Source organism: Saccostrea cucullata, unplaced genomic scaffold (genome assembly GCF_032062105.1).
Source record: "Saccostrea cucullata isolate Sc308-1 unplaced genomic scaffold, CSIRO_AGI_Scuc_v1 ctg1527, whole genome shotgun sequence".
Lineage (NCBI taxonomy): Eukaryota > Metazoa > Mollusca > Bivalvia > Ostreida > Ostreidae > Saccostrea > Saccostrea cuccullata.
The window spans coordinates 59,782-78,443 of NW_026925899.1; the positions used below are offsets into that span (position 1 = coordinate 59,782).

Genomic DNA, 18,662 nt, shown 5'->3' on the forward strand with positions numbered 1-18,662 from the left:
CGGCGAGATGAATGTTTTGTATACAGTGGTGATCAAGGCTTTGCGAACCATCAGGAGCGGATCAAAGAATTTATGAATGAATAAAAACTATGGAAATGACGTACCAATTTTTTAATTTATACTTGCACTATCTAATGAAATGAATAATTTACAAGTGATAGATATACAAGAAAACGCGAAATGATAATAAATGCAGCTGACAATCGTTATTTTTTTTTATATAGATAAAATAAAATATTTATAAATTCACGAGACAAAACAGAAGGAGAATGAATGATGGCAAAATATCACATGACGGGAACTGAATTTTATGAATGAAGATTTTAAAAAGTTACTTGTAAGTTGTATATGTTATATCTGTGTATTCTACTTGGCTGTGTGCTTCAAAAAAAAGGGGGGGGGGGTCGTATTGAACATAGTGAATAGCCATAACGTTTGAACGGTAAGTACTATAGGGCTTTCGTATTTCAAATATAATCCTTGTGAAAAGAACTTTTATTGGATACGACGAACTTTGACCCTTTGACCTAGACCTTGGAGAACACATGTGTACATCTGAATCTTTTTTTCTGTTTCGTTTCTATGGCAACCGTGAGCGACTCATTACAATTATTTTGAAAGTAGAAATCACTTTTACACATTGCAAGGAATAAACATTGAAAGTTTCAAAACGATTGCCTGAGTAGTTATTGAGAAAATCGAAATTAAAGAATTTTCACTTTCACCTGGTTTCCATGGCAATAATCGATTATATGAAAATTTTAAATACGAGTTGCAGAACTACAGATACTAATCCTTAAAATAAGAAAAGTTTCATGACGAACGTTTAAGGGACCAGAGAGAACACTCTCGGACAAAATTTGTCGCTTTTTACAGGTTTCCATGGCAACGGTAGACATATTGGAACTGAACGACCTCACTGCACAACTACAACCAGTGATCGTCCTTTGAGGAAAGTTTCAGGAAGATTGTCCCAGCCATCTCCGAGAAACAGCCTGGATAAAAAAAACATGCGTACAATATCAATATGTCGTCCCCGACTTCGTTCGGGGCGACATAATAAGAAACAGAGTAAAAACAATATGTTCCCCAACTTCGTTTGGGGAACATAATAAGTATATATAATGTTCATCCATTGGCATACATTGTACATGTGTGTACTGCCTGTCCATCAGACTTTCTGATCATTTGCATGTCTCTTAGCTTGTCCATTGCTAATCCTTAAAATTAGACGCATGAACAAAATTCTTGTAATGGATTTTAGGCTGCACACATGTACATGCACACACATCTACAGCAGTCATGTACATTTTGTTTTAGCTGATATGGGCTTGGAGGATTTGATGAAGTACATGAAGACGAAGGAGCACCCTGAGCAAGTGTTATCGTCTGTGGACCTAAAAGGCACTGTTCAGTACACCAAGGACAAAAAAGCCACTAATATCATCATGTGCAATGGCTGGAGCTGGAATATCGACATGTAAGGATTAACAACGATCTAGCTAGCTGTGTACATTTTCTGAAATAAAATTAATATTTAAAAAATGTACAGTGTAAATAGAATGACTGGTGAACTTAAATCTTTGTTAAGATTAAAATGTTCCTCAAGGAAAAAACAGTGAGTAACATAGTGCATATGTTCATCTAAAACAAAATGTAAGAAAAGAGGTTAGTGAGGTTGAAATCTTTGTTGAAATTAAAATGTGTATTACATAAGGAACTCATTTTTGTACTCTGTTTCATCCTATCATTACTGTTGTGTAAAGAGAGATGATGGATTTAATTCTTCTCTACAATTTTCTATATTTCCCCCTCAGGCGTGGAAGTCATTTTGCTAAAAGATTCAATATTTAATTAACTTAAGTTTAAGAATATGATAAATTTGTTGGATATCATCTGTGATCTATTTTTAAATTTAGAGGCTGGAATACCAGACTTCCGATCTCCAGGAACTGGACTGTACCATAACTTAGAGAAATACGACTTGCCGTCTCCCGTGGCCATATTTTACATGTATTTGGAGTACTTCAAGGTGACAACCCTAAGCTTATTGTATTACTAAAGTCTTATGAATTAATGAAAAATTGATGGCATCTTTTAAAAATCTTCTTCTCAAGAACCACTGGGCCAGGAAAGATGAAACTCATGTGGAATCATCCTCAGGTAGTGTTGATTCAAATTTGTTCAAATCATGACCCCTGGGGGTAGGGCGGGGCCACGATGGCCGATGAAAGTTTTACATAGGAATATGTAGGGAATCTTTTTAAATCTTCTTCTCAAGTACTTCAAAGCCATGATTAGTGATATTTATATTTATTACATACTTAGTAATAAATACAGGTTTTTTGCATATGCGATATGGCTGACGTCACAATAGCCGTATCAGCCCTGCAGGGCTGATGTGGATTTGTGGGGCTGATAACCTGTATCAGCCCTGCAAATCCATATCAGCCCTGCAGGGCTGATACGGCTATTGTGACGTCAATATCACACCCTTAGTAAATTAAACCACAAAAACAGTTCTTGTGATCATACACAATTTTGAGTGGGTTCATTTTCTCTTTATTTTAACTTTTTGAAAATAAGGTTAAACTTGATTTACAAATACATGTAATAGATTATTTTAAAATTACGGATTGGGGACACTTGAAATAGAAGTAAAGAAATAAACCCAAACTGTATGAGACAACAGACTTTGTACATTTTAAGAAGTCCGTGCATGATTATTTACTTATTTTCTTCTCAACTTAATGTGACTGTATTTTATTACTAAGTATGTAATAAATATAATAAAACATACCCTTTTCCACATCACATCCTGTATCAGCCCTCGACCAATATCAGCCCTCGGGCCTTCGGCCCTCTGGCTGATATTGGTGTCTCGGGCTGATACAGGATGTGATATGGAAAAGGGTATGTATTATTCTCTATGGAATTATCCTCCTTAGTGTAGATTTTAGTTTGTTCAAATCATAACCCCCAGGGATAGGGTGAGGTCGCAAAGGTCGATAAAAGTTTTACATAGAAAAATAAAGGAAAAATCCCAAGAACAGAAAAGCTATGTTTACTAGTCATATTGACATGTAAGCATCCTCATGTACTGAAGATTTAAATTTGTTCACATCATGGCCGTTTGGGGTAGAGAGGGTAGGACCCCCCCCCACCCCCCCCCTCAGTAAACTTTTCAGTTATGATCTGTGCTTTTTCCTAGCCGATGTGCTCAGGTGAGCGATGTGGCCCCTGGGCCTCTTGTTTATAATCTAACATGTTTTCCAATCAAAGTTTACTTTTTTTAATCGTATTCGCCTTATTGAACTTTTTAAGCTACAAAGCTCTATTCTAAATTTACAATAACTGAGAGCAATTATTTTTTTCAGGAAAATCCTGAACCTTTCTGTATGTTGGCAAAGGAACTTTGGCCGGGGAAGTTTAAGGTAATGATAGTGTAACAATTATTGCATTGCCTGGAGCGTCTTAAGCGTTCTGAAAAATAAATGTTCTCAAAGTTGTCTAATGATTCACTCTTTTGAAAATTTGTTGTTGTTAACCAGTTTTTCTCTGAGAAATGTTAATAATGAAATAAAGTGTCTCTATCACAAATATTTACATAGATATACAGGTAGTCATGAACAAGTTTTAATCCGAAAATAAAAAAAAATCGGAAGCATAACGTTTTTGTCCTGTCTTTCTGTCTGCAAAAACTTTAATATTTGACTTTAACTTTTGAACAGTCGTGGTAGGTAATTTCTTCGAGCATATTAAACTAACTGTTAACATAAACTTATTTTAAAACTTGCTAATAACAGTTTTAAAACTTAATTAAAACCCTGGCATCGTGATGGGTTTGACAAACGACATGAAATGGTAAAATCCAATTACAAATAACACATTTTTGTCCAATAAAATGTAAGATATAAAAAGTAGGAAGTGTTGTTTACATCACAGCTTGACCACGTTAGGGGTATTGTGGTTTTTTGTTTTTAATGATTCTCGACTGAGAAACATAAGGTATTGTTAGTTTACTGTAAATTTCATTAAATTAAAGTTAATTCCTTTAAATTTCTCAAACATTGAACAAAGTTTGCATAGTAAAAAAAAAAGCTCGTTTAGTACGAACATGGTTTTTGCGAATTTACGGATATGCATGTAGCGAAGTTATTTTGGATCCCTAGCTATGTAAATTTAACGAATTCCTTATTTATATGGAGATAACGAATTACGAATATAGGGAAGTAATTTCAGGTCCCAGTGACTTTGTTATAACCGAGGTTTACTATATTTTTTTAATCAAATAGCCAACTGTATTCTATTGTACACATTCATTTAACTTTCATTTTTCTCCATGTTGTAGCCAAACATCATGTCATTATTTCATTAAACTTCTGGATGAACATGGATTTTTGAAACGTCACTACACAAAGGTATTGTACAAATAATATTATACCTCTATTGATAATACTCGAATTTGATTGGCTGGTAAGGAAACTTTAATATACAATTAATTACCCCTTTAGAGGTCAACATGGTGAAATAAGGACCCTCGACCTGGCCCACGAGGTGACCTGACCTGATCGAGGCCGCTTAGCGGCCGAGGTCAGGGCAGGTCATTGAGTGGGCCAGGTCGAGGGTCCTTATTTCACCATGTTGAATTCAAAAGGGGTAATCAATTGTTTTATTATACCGATATATATTGTAAAGTATGAATCTCTGTATCCGTTATCAATTCTTTCTTTAATCGGGATCGGGATTCGCTACACTCCGTGTAGTGAAGTTGTTTACATTGACGTCTGCAAGTCGTGTAAGTTTTTGCATCATGATTTACTGATTAAAACAATATTTGGTTGATAGCGACATACGTTGTTATAACTAACTATGGAACGCCGTCACTGCCTTATAGCAGAACACAACAATTGCACTGCGTCAACCTTCAATTACATTATGTCAACTCCATATGACAGTTACTCACACAACTATAACATTGTGTTAACCTTCTATTACATTATGTCAACTCTACATGATATTAACTCATACTCCTATAGCATTGTGTGAACTTTCCTTTACATTATGTCAACTCTTTATGACATTTGCTCACACTACTATTGCATTGTGTGAACTTTCCTATACATAATGTCAACTCCATATGACAGTTACTCACACTTCTATTACATTGTGTCAACCTTCGGTTTCATTATGACATTTACCCACACTGCTACTGCATTGTGTCAACCTTCCATTATATTGTGTCGATTCTTTATGATATTATCCCACACTACTATTGCATCGTGTAAACCTTCCTTTACATTATGTCAACACTTTATGACATTTACACATTCTTGCATTTCGTTATGTTTACTGTTCATGACATTTAATTAAACAACAATTACATTGTGTTAACCTATCATTACATTATGTCAATTCTTTATGATATTAACTCACACTACTACTTTATGTCGATTCACTATTACGTTATGCGAACACGGGTATCCTCGGCCTTTATATGAGCATACCGTATTTTCCGCAATCGGCAATCCTCGGCTGACTCCACTACGCTCCATTCAAACGTTATGTGCGAGGTACGAGTCATCCGAGGAATTCCGATTGTATTTTCCGCGTTCCGAGAGCACTAAAATTGGCGGGAGAGAAAATTGCCGTAGAAGAAATCTCAGCAATTTGGGAATGGAATCTTTAAATAAAAATTTTAAGCGACAAAGGATTGACAATGTTGAAACGTGCAAAGCCTTAACACTGCGACTGTGAATTAAAGTCACGTCGAAATTCAATGGCGTTTAATTTAATCTGATAATTAAATAAATCAAATATTATGAGTCGTGCAGCAATTTTTTTTTATTTTTATTTTGAATTGTTGTTTGTTTATTTGTTTTTTTTTTGTTTTTTTTGTTTTTTTTTTTCTTTGGATAAAAGTCATAAACTTCTGATCTTACTAAGAACATTGTCATAATTTTTTTTTTATCAGTTTTGAACTTTCCTTTTTTTTTTAAAAGTGTAAACACATCGTATAACACACGTGCACTGGTGGGTTGGGGGGAGGGGGAAATCCCGCCCTACCATCTTTACTGACCAAAATCTACATGTACAAAAAATTAATAAATTTATTGGTTTTACTTTGTAGAACATTGCATTAGTTTCACATTAAGTTTAGCTGAATTAAGTTGAAAACTTTTTTATAAAACTATAAAGCCTGAGAGCTTCTCTGCTTTTCCCCTTGGTCTCCAACCATAAACCGTCCCCCTTCAGGCTTGGACAATTTTTTTTGGTTCAAGATTCTCATATCCGCTACTGATATGTGTTCATGCATGCTTACTAAGGCATATTCAATTGATTTAGATGAGGGATTGGTAGATTTTTTGTAATAGAATTCTGGCCCTGGAATAGTTGAAAAAATTACTAATTCCAGTGCGTGACGTATCATCTTTTTCGAAAGGAGGGGTGGGGGGTTAGCCAGAAAAAAAATATTCGCCCGAAAAAAAACTTGAGAAGCCAAAAAAAAAAAAATTGTCTACTCCAAGCCCGAAAATCCTATTTCGGGAAGGGGGGTCCAACTTCGATCAGTCCTAATTTTTTTGTCAGATAAACTACATTACCCTCAGTGGACTATACTTCAACAAAAAGTGGGGGTGGGGGCTGTACTTTCAATGAACATTACATTTTCTATTGTAAAGTTATGTTTGGGAAAAGAGGGGGGTTGATATTTTGTGCCTCTAATTCTTCCGTATCAATCAGGACCCCCCCCCCCCCCCCCCCCCCCCCTCTTACCAGTCATAAAAACACGGTCGTCAACATTCATTTTATACCAGATATACAGCTTTGAGATAATGTAAATGTATTTTTACATCAGGTAATGCACTTTTCAACATGATAAAGAGTTAACACAATATAAAGATATTTTAGGATCACATAAGAAAGAGTTGACATAACGTAATTATATATCCACATCACGGAATTGAGTTTTGACATAATGTGATAAAGTGTTGATATAATATAAAGATATGTTCACATAATGTCATACACTTTTAACACCACGTAATAAAGCACTGACATAAAGGTAAGATGTGTTCACCTCACATCATGATGCTCTCGCCGTAAAATAAAGATAAACCCATATCATGTAATAATGCTTTGATATAATAAAAATATACACTCTCGAAAAGGAATGGATTTTTGACTTCATGTAATGATAAGTTTAATTATAAAACACAATTCACTTGACGTAATGCAATTTTGACCTCTCATATGAAAGAAATGAAATGATGTAAAGAAACATTCATTTCACGTAATAAAGTTTTAACACAATGTAAACACATTATCGCTTCACATAATGAATTTTCGACTTCAAGTTATGAAGTGCTGACATAATGAAAGGATGTATTTACTTCATGTAATGCAGCATTGACATGATGTAAAGATATTTTTACATAATCTCATAAAGAATTGACATAACGTAAAGATATGTTCACATCACGTAATGATAAATTGACATAATAAATGCATAGTTGTATGCTATAAGGCAGTGTTGGCGTTCCATAACTAGCGATTACTTTTCCTCTACACAGTGAAAATCTAACACAGAATTCAACTCTTTACAGAGCCGCTTCTACATTAGGAACTAAAATGTAACGATATTTTGAAATGAGTAAATCGTTTAAGTTAACAGTAAAATTTTGTTTTTCTCGAATAATCATTATTTTATGCATTAACTTCACTCAAAAAGGAATTTTTGATTAAGAGGTCATAATTTAGCGGTCATTAATAATAATGACCAGGTCATTATATCCCACGTGCAGTGATTCCTAGGTCATTTTTGCTGTAAACAGTGCCATTTGGAGTCATTGTTGTGTTTTAAAGTTTTCTTACCAGCCAATCAAATTCGAGTATTATCAATAGAGGTATAATAAAACACAACAATGACTCCAAATGGTACTGTTTACAGTAATAAGGACCTAGGAATCATTGCACGTGGGATATAATGACCCGGTCATTATAATTAATGACCGCTAAATAATGACCTCTTAATCAAAAATTTCTTTTTGAGTAAATTAAATGCATAGAATAATAATTATTCGAGAAAACAACATGTTTTTAAAATTGTGTATGGTCTGTTTTGCATTTCCATTCAGAATACGGCAAACTTTTGTCGTTATCTTTAACGGTTTACTCATTTCAAAATATCGTTTCAATTCACTTCTGGAATGTAGAAGCGGCTCTGTAAAGAGTTGAATTCTGTGTTAGATTTTCACGGGGTAGAGAAAAAGTAATCGTTAGTTATAACAATGTACGTCGCTCAACCAAATATAATTTCAATCAGTAACTCATGATGCAAAAACTTACACTACTTGCAGACGTCAATGTAAACAACTTCACTATACGGAGTGTAGCGAATCCCGATCCCGATCAAAGAAAGAATTGATAACGGTTAGAAATTCATACTTTTCAAATATCGGTATAATAAAACAATTGATTACCCCTTTTGAGTTCAACATGGTGAAATAAGGACCCTCGACCTGGCCCACGAGGTGACCTGCCCTGACCTCGGCCGCTAAGCGGTCTCGGTCAGGTCAGGTCACCTCGTGGGCCAGGTCGAGGGTCCTTATTTCGCGGCCGAGGTCAGGTCAGGTCACCTCGTGGGCCAGGTCGAGGGTCCTTATTTCACCATGTTGACCTCAAAAGGGGTAATTAATTGTATATTATTATACCTCTATTGATAATACTCAAGTTTGATTGGCTGGTAAGAAAACTTTACGCGGCCTCGGTCAGGTCAGGTCACCTCGTGGGCCAGGTCGAGGGTCCTTATTACACCATGTTGACCTCTAAAGGGGTAATTAATTGTATATTATAAGAATAATAATTATACCCTTTTCCATGTCACATCCTGTGCCAGAGGGCTGATATTGGTGTCTTGGGCTGCCGCTGATACAGGATGTGATGTGGAAAAGGGTATGTTTTATTATGTTTATTATATACTTAGTAATAAAATACAGTACACATTAAGTTGAGAAGAAAATAAGTAAATCATCATGCACGGACTTCATGTACACGATCTATTGTCTCATGCGGTTTGAGTTTGTTTTCACTTCTGTTTCAAATGTGCCCGATCCGTTATTTGAAAATAATTTTTTATTATTTTGTCATTTAGATTATTCTTACATTCAAAAAGTTAAAATTAAGAGAGTATGTACCCCCGAAATATGTGTATGATCACAATTACTGCTTTTTAAAGATTTAATTTACTAGGCGGTGTGATATTGATCTGTATCAGCCCTGCAAATCCACATCAGCCCTGCAGGGCTGATATACGGCCATAGTGACATCAGTCATATCGCATATGTAAACATCCTGAATTTTTTTTTTTACTAAGTAAGTAATAAATGTTTATATCTTCTATGGTCATACAGGTGATGTGGTTGATTATATCCACAACACACAGGTATATATATACATGCTTGCCTCAAATACAAAGTAATGTACAGTTTAAAATTAAAATTTTATTACGCACAGCTGTGCACAATTATTTTGATTTTGTATCCGCTAATATACATGTTTATATCTATTACATACAAATGAGTGCCACAAGGTGTAGTTTATTAATTTTTAATCTAAAGTTGAAAATGAAATTTGACATGTAATAATTTCCAACTTTTAGATTGAAAATTATATAAACGACAAAAGTACAATATCTATTGTAAGCATAAAAAACAATAATTATTTTGCAAAATATTAATATTTTTTTCTTTAGATGCATTTCAAGCTTTTTTCCCCAAAATCTATTCACAAACATTGTAAGGTTCTGAACATTTTGAGCTGTATAAAAGAGGTGTTTGTATAGATCTGTTACACATAAGTAATGTTTAAATCAATATATGAGCTGCAACGCTGATGTCAAAATTTTCCGTTGCAAAATTGTCACTTGTCTAAAGTAAACGATATTTTAGGTATTTGATAATTATATTATTGTTGAAATATTCAACTATTTTTCAAAGTGAAAATTGGAGGTCTTTGATAGCAAATTGTTTAATTAAAAAACACATCTCTTTTCAAACTTGCTCTCACTGGGCAATATAACAAGTATCATTTTTAACCATCTGCCTTCCTTCACTAAAACGATCAATCCAATCATTGATTAAATTTAAGGAACTCATTTATCTCAATAAATTGTGTACAAATTATTATACGCTACTTCAAAGGGATTTCTAAGTATTATTTAGAGTACGAGTTTCCTACTGTATCAGAGATACAGGGCGGGGCTTGAGGCGAGAGCGATAGCTCGAGCCGGGCCCCGCCCTGTATCTCTGATACAGTAGGAAACGAGTATTCTAAATGACTTGTGACATGACCTTTCTTTTGACCTCACTAATTTACATGCGTATTTGGGTACCAATCACTCAACCAATCAGATGATTTTGCAGAAAGCTGTTTTAGTATCCCATTTTAAGCATTCGCAACTGAAGTGCCGGGTGAGGTGGACGTGCAGGTATTTATTATTTAAAAAAAAATATTTAGGGGATGTATAATAAAATTTGTTTTCCAAAAAAAATTAAATTTAGATTTTATTACTTAGTACTTTTTGCTCTAATCAGCTATTGGAGACATTTTTTTTTAATTTAAGCCTCGATTTAATAAATGCAAAACATTTTGATATATCAGAATCGTGCAGGAATATTTTTGATACAAAAATGCTTTGGGGAGAACGTAATCTGAGAGAAATGTCCGACAATGTCCTCCTCCGGTCGTCAAATACAAAACTGAAATAAACAGATGAAAGGAAGGGGACCCATCCATATTTTTTTTTAAAACTTCATGTTTTTAATAAAATGTAACCAAAGGGGATCCGAGTAATCACTGGTGCCCCCCCCCCCCCATCCCACCCTACTTGATTTTTTTCTTTTCGGTTTCGTAAATGATATTTGGTAAACTTGTATACATACGCTATTTAATTTATCAACAAGTAACGATATCACGCACACAGTGTCTTGGTTGGATATAAATCTAACCCCACGAAATATGATTTTCCTATGATTTTTTTTAAGGGGGAGGGGTTCAAAGTACTGAGTAGTCATTTGTGAACTGCCCCACTCCCTCTTTTCTTAAATTTTTGAATCCGACACGAATAAATTTACGTTGTAAAATTTTATTCTTAATTCACCTCAAATTTTGAGTAAACACTAACAGTGCTACATGTATCATGCTAGTTGAACGATTTTGTGTCTGTATATACAGATACAGCTTTCCGTCATGGCTAAAAATAAACCGTACTGTATCGTTGATATTTTGCAGATACAGTACAGTTTCTGCTCATTTGCATAAGAAACGCCCACAAAAAGTGTTCTGTATCGCAGTTACAGAATGCTTGACTTCAAAGGAAAAGTCGCTGGGTCATGTCACAAGATATACCATAAATTTTACAGTCGATTCTTGAACGAGTTCGACTGAGACAACCATTTTTCGTCACAAGTGACCTGCATAGTGACGTCATTTTTACATTGTGACATCACAAACAAGGAGCAAAACTTTATTCAACATAAGCTATTTATAGAACTTGTGTATGGCTATGTGTGTACCAATTTTTTTTTCTAATCCCTATTGTGGTTTTGTAGATATAGAGATAAATCGCGAACTTTTTGATCACCCCTCGTATATTACATCCATATAGTACGTCGCCCGCGTGGCGCAGTGGTTAGAGCGTTTGTTCTGGAGTCGCGAAGTAGTCGATCCTTACGCCGCGGGTTCGGATCCCTCTGTTGGATGTGTAGACCGGTCCTTCGGATGAGGTCCCGTGTCGCAGCAGGTTCTGGCACGAAAAAGAACCCTCACTGATCAATGGCCCTAAGTGCCCAGTATATAGCTCTCCACCACCATGTGGTGGCGTCTCCATATGATTGAAAAATTCTCGAGAGGGACGTTAAACAACAGTCAATCAATCATGAATGAAGAATATGCTGATATTTTTATCGACTGTTTCCAGAACATCGATACTCTGGAAAGCGTGGTTGGCATTGACTCTGATAAAGTTGTGGAAGCTCACGGATCATTTCCTCTGGGACATTGTGTTCAATGTAATGCTGAGTACACACAAGACTGGATGAAAGGTGAGTACAATCTTAAAAAGTCACGTGTTATCACATCATCCACGCCCACAACTGACGTGTATTTCACATCCGGTTACAGAACAACTATAAGATGTGTTAATTCGATCAATAACACTTATAAGACTAATTATACATGTATTGCATGCCGTAATTTGCACAAACACCCCACCCCCTCCTCCAGAAGCAGCCTTTTTTTTAAAATCAAAAGTGCAGTTTTATATGTATAGTGGTTTAATTTATTGTGCTTTTAATTTACTTGAGTTGTATTTTATGTCTCTTTTTTGTTATAAGGGAAGTATTTAAGTAAAGAAATTGAAATTCGGAAATGTGAGGAGAGGTGGAATCGTCAAACCTGGTAAAAATACGATAAAACTCGGTTAAAAGGAATTAAAAAGGAATAATGCTCCTTATAAGCCAGATAACCTCAAGAGAAAGATCTTTATAACTCATACTACAGAGATATACTGTGAAATCATTAATTTTTTTTGAAAGGGGGGTGGGTGGGTATTCTCGTGGTTTTCAAGGCATGAAAAGACCCACGAATTTATGTTCACCGCGAAAATTAAATTTTTCACATATATTACTGCTGGACAATTCTTCATTCACGAAATCACCTCCCCATAAACCAACAATTTTTCACCAAAGAATGAATTTGACCCCTTGAAAATATGTGATTTTACAGTAAATACAGATTTTCATGTCACTGGTAAACCCGTTTGTGTTCTTCATGTGAAATGTGTTCTGACAATCTCTTTATGTATTACAGATATTGTTTTCTTCGGAGAGACGCTGCCAGAGAGGTTTACCAAATGTGTGAAGGTGTTATTAGCTACTTCATTTTATTATGTCAAATTTCAGGAGTAAATTGTTTTTAAAAATCTACATAGCACACATATGATCTCTTCTGTTGTAGGATTTTGAGAAATGTGACTTACTGATAATCATGGGTACCTCTACATGTATCTCTAGTCATGCAGCCTTTTGTCTCACTTACAAGCAGGTAATTCCAATTGAAATGCACCACTTAATTAAATGCTTTTAAAGTGGTCATGACTGCAGTTTTTAGATGAAATATAAAGACAACGTAAAGTAATCAAGTTCAGAAGTCCATTTGAAGAATATATATTGTGAGCAGAGAAAACACGGACCTCTGAAAACAATCAGAGGTGGGATTGGGTGCCAAGAAGAAGTAAAGCATTTCTTGCCGACAGGTCACAACCGCCGTATTTGTGTGTTCCTTGTCGTGATCAGGCAAAGAAAAATACGTAAACAATTTAGTGTGAAAATAATGGCTTGAAAAACTTTTAAAAATACACATCCTACTTAACGATATATTGTATTTGTTAATAAGGTCATTGTATCGACCTTAGAATTTGAAAATGTTGACTTTAAACGAGACTGTTTATATCCTTGTATCATCAACTTATCATACCACATTTTATAAATTGTTCGTACGTAGTATATGTGATATAGAATCAACTAGGGAAAAAAAGGTGAAGTCATCACATTTATCATTAAGTTTTGTTGTTAGTTTGCCATTAACTATTTTTCTTTCTTTCAAATTTTCATTTGTTTTACTATAGTAATTCATCCAAATATTGAACAGATTGTATTCTATTTCGAGGTCAAAGGGATATATCGAATCAACATAGGAATGATGAGTTACCTTACCTTATCTATTTGAGGTTGGGTTGATCGATACACACTGACATGAAACTATAAAATTAAATTTTTTGAACATAAGAAAAAGCTTTCTTTACTTAAAAAGACGTTAATGGTAATCTAACAACCAAGCTCTATGATAAACGTGATGACTTTAATTTTTCTATCTTCATCTTCCCTTACTTATGAAGGCAATATACCTTCATTACCTGCATATGGAGGTTATATATCTCAGTTGATTCGATACGCAAGAGCCTGTTCTACGTATGAACAATTTCTAAAACGAGGCAAATTATTAAGAAACAAGTTGACGAAACTAGAATTTCAGCTGTTTCGTTTAAAGTCATCATTTCGTAAGTTCTAAGGTCGATACAATGTCCTTGTCAGCGAATACAATTTATCATTGAGTCAAATGTTGACTGACGTTTGTCATACTAATTGTTAGCCCATTATTTTTACATTGAATTGACGACGGATTTTCCCGTTATTTTCTGATCATGACAAGGAGCACACAAAGGGGTCGGCAGGGGATGCTTACTCTTCCATGGCACCTGATCCCACCTCCAATGTTTTGGGGGTCTGTGTTTGCTCTGCTTCTATTTTGTATTGTTTAGTGGACTTTTGATCTTGAATACTGTTCGTTATCCCCATATGTTTCATTTGACATGATAAGATCACATTTACAGAGTAATGAATATAATTTCTTTAGCTATGCAGAATTATTACACTTTAGTTTTGTTCAATGAAATTAATAGGTCCATTTACGAGGAAACTTTCAAAAAATGGTACAAAACCAACAACAAATACACTGTTCTTGTATTTACAATTGCAGGTGACAGAAAGCTTAATTTGGTCATACGTTTGATTATGTTCAGTAGGGTTACTGTCTCATCAGAAAAGATTGGACAAGCACATCCAATGCAATCGTGTGTTCACAAACTATGTATAAGTTATTTGGATTAGCATAGTCGATTCAGAATTGGGAAGCTTTTAGCTTAGACTTTAGGCAACAGTTTTTCTATGAAAAGCATTTAGGTTTGGTTACTCATTTGAATACTCTGAAAATCCCATGGGGAACCCTCTGCCCCCCCCCCCCCCCCGATTTATCCACCAATGACATTGTCTGTGAAAACATTTCAAATTGGTTACCCATGTGTTTTTCTTATTACAGATGTATTAATAAAGTATTTTTTCGGTATAGGGTTTGGGAGGAAACACCAAGGTTGTATATCAACTTAGAAAAGAAAGGAACTAAGCCGGTAAGTTGTTGTTAGAGCTGGCTGTGCTCGCTAAGAATTTTTGATTTCAGTGAAAGGATTTGTTACATGTAGTAAATCTGGAATACAGTTGACTGTAGTTTTTTCAGAACTCTTCACTTAACATTTCGGTCCTTTATCAATAAAAATTGTACAAGTGTAGACTTAACCAAGGTATACGATTTTATTTTTATTTTCTTGAAATAAATGGTGTTTCCATGACTTCAATATAATAAATATCTTTAATACTTCATTGAAATTGTTTTTTCTACTGTTTTGGTACAATTTCGATAAGGCTTGGTACACAGGTATACAATATCAGGATACATAATTTTATTTTGATTAATGATGCTGAAATTCGATTATCAAGGTTATAATTATCTGAAATTCATGAAAGTACTTCTTGTCCTACACCTTCGATTTGACTCAAAATTAATTTTGTTACAAGTTCAGAAATTATCAAGGTATATAATTCAGTAGATCCCTTACCACAAAAACTGGCAATAAATGATCTACTTTAAAGATTTTATGAAATCAAATCCGTGCTCTTATTGTCTGATCAGATATGTTTTTTCCCAGACTAATGGATTTGCTATGTTAATGTTTGGAGGGGTTTTTAAATTTGATGATGAAGATAACCATAGGTAAGTATAACTCAGTATACAGTTGTATAAAACAACTAGGAACAATAGGGCAGATTCTTAAGGGTTTTTTTAAATTATGAATCAGTATTTGGCTAATCCTATTCATAATGTCTTTATATGTATGAAAACATTTGCATTTAGGACAAATCACAAACTTGTTTGATATAATATTATATTACTCTCCCCGTTCTTTGCCTGACTTATCCCTGCCAATCCTTATATGGCCCAGATGACAAGCCATTTGATAAATATAATTAAGACCCCCTCCCTCGTTTTTGACCAAAAAAAAAAAAACTAAAATCACCGAATTTTGAATAGTTAATAACATCAAAATAAACGACTTTTCTACACAAGCTTCACAAGATGCTGAAAGTAAAACCATCATAGTAAAGATAAAGCAGTTTGAGGTGTGGACAGAAGTAACGGAAATCAAAAGGCAGGGAAAGGTTGTGTCCAAAAAAAAAATTATAAAAGTTTGTTTTTTTTATTTGGATCAATCACTACTGTAAACCCAACTTTTATTCGCGCCGACTTTATTTTGCGATTTACCGGGGTTAAACTTGTTTTGGACGATTAATTTTCGGGATCAAGCCTTTTTAGCTCACCTGAGCCAAAGGCTCAAGTGAGCTTTTCTGATCACATTTTGTCCGGCGTCCGTCTGTCTGTAAACTTTTCACATTTTCGACTTCTTCTCAAGAACCGCTGGGCCAATTTCAACCAAACTTGCCACAAAGCATCCTTGGTTAAAGGGGATTCAAGTTTGTTCAAATGAAGGGCCACGCCCTCATTCAATGGGAGATAATTGGGAATTAATGAAAATTTGGTGGTATGTTTTAAAAATCTTCTTCTCAAGAACCACTGTGCCAGGAAAGATGAAACTTATGGGGAAACATCCTCAGGTAATGTAGATTCAAGTTTGTTCAAATCATGACCCCCGGGGGTAGGGCGGGGCCACAATGGCCGACCAAAATTTTACATAGAAATATATAGGAAAATTCTTTAAAAATCTTCTTCTGAAGAATAAAAAAGCCATAATTGATCATATTTATATGGAAGCATCCTCAGGTAGTGTCGATTCAAGTTTGTTCAAATCATGACCCCTGGGGGTAGGGTGGGGCCACAATGGCCGACCAAAATTTTACATAGAAATATATAGGAAAATTCTTTAAAAATCTTCTTCATAAGAATAAGAAAGCCATAATTGATCATATTTATATGGAAGCATCCTCAGGTAGTGTCGATTCAATTTTGTCCAAATCATGACCCCCGGGGGTAGGGCGGGGCCACAATGGCCGACCAATGTTTTACATAGAAATATATAGGAAAATTCTTTTAAAATCATCTTCTCAAGAATAGGAAAACCATAACAGGTCAAAGGTTTACTTTTGGATTTAAACTCTTCAATAATAAACCAATTTCTACTTTTTTCCTAGCCACAGTGCTCGGGTGAGCAATGTGGCCCATGGGCCTCTTGTTTGGTATCTGTTGTTGATCGGTTCGCGACGAGAAATATTCGTGATGTCGAGGCTCTCGCGAAAATTTCTCGCACGCAAATAAAAGTTGGTTTACAGTATTTGTTATGTTCAACTTTTATCTGCAAGTTCTTTTGTTAAATAGGACCCAGAATAATATCACTTCCCTAGATTATACCTTTAAGCATGCATCAGTCTTAATATTTTGTATATAAAGAACTCTGACTGTATATTTCTTTTTACCAACCATGAACTAATTCCAATGTCAAAATATTAATATATATATCTTGAAAAATATCATTTTTCCTTGAAAATTATACTGAACTTAATCAACGTGTGTATTGAAGGGATGTTTTCCTGGAGAATTCTTGTGATGATGATTGTTATAAATTGGCCGACAGGTTAGGATGGGGAGTAAGTTTTGTCAAAGATCTATTTCTTCATCCAAGTAGTTTATATTGTAACCAATCTGCTTTATGCTACCTAGTGTGTTTGCAAGGAAAGTATGTTAGAACATCGCTATGTTGCAAGCTGACCAGACATATTATTATTAGGAGTACACTAGCAGTAACATGCACACTGAAATACACATGTACTGAAGATACTAGTAACATGACTGTAACAAGACTACGAATATATTGTGATTTGGAGTATTGCAGGCTTTAACATACAGTAAACAATATTTAATATACTACATTAACATAAAACACATTGTCCCTTGTTTGAACATGTCTTAGAGTTAGAGTTAGGGTTATTATTAGGGCTAGAGTTAGAGTTAGGATTAGGGTTAATATTAGGGTTAGCATTAGGGTAAGGGTTAGTCTGCAAGGGTTAGGGTTAGAACTAGGGTTAGGGTTAAAGTTAGAGCTAGGGTTAGGGCTAGGGTTAGAGTTAGAGCTAGGGTTGGCATTATGGTTAAGGTTAGTCTGCAAGGGTAAGGGTTAGAGCTAGGGTTAGTCTGTATGGTTTAGGGTTAGAGCTAGGGTTAGGGTTAGGGCTAGGGTTAAGGTAAGTCTGCATGGGTTAGGGTTAGAGCTAGGGTAAGGGTTAGAGCTAGAGTTAGGGTTAGTCTGAAAGGGTTAGGATTAGCATTAGGCTTAGAGCTGTTATTACTAAAGTTCGGCTTTTAATTCAACTTCTTTTCTATTAAGAAAGTGAGCAACTCTTTATTTAAATCTCAACAGTTTTTTTTGTTATTTCTTTGCTTTTGGATGAGCTTAATTAAAGTAATAAACAATCTTATAGCAATGAAAATAAAAGTGAAGAACTCTTCAATTCTTAATTTGATACTTAAAGTTCAATTTTTATACTTCAGGATGAGCTTCGGAATAAAGTGGAGCAGGAACACGAAAGGATTGACAGTGAAAATACAAGACAGACAAAACAAATCAAGTCAAATTCATCTTCCAAAAGAATTGAGAGTGAAAATGCAAGACAAACAAAACAAATGCAGTCAAATTCATCTTCATCATGAAAAAGTAGTTTATCCCCATTTTTTAAAGAGTACTTCAACTTCAAAAAATACTT

The 18,662-nt window shown here is 34.8% G+C and overlaps 1 pseudogene; it reads left to right on the forward strand.

Moving 5' to 3' along the window:
* Window positions 1-1,328: 1,328 nt before the first annotated feature.
* On the forward strand, window positions 1,329-18,609 carry LOC134269961 (NAD-dependent protein deacetylase sirtuin-2-like; annotated as a pseudogene).
* The last annotated feature ends 53 nt before the right edge of the window (window positions 18,610-18,662 follow it).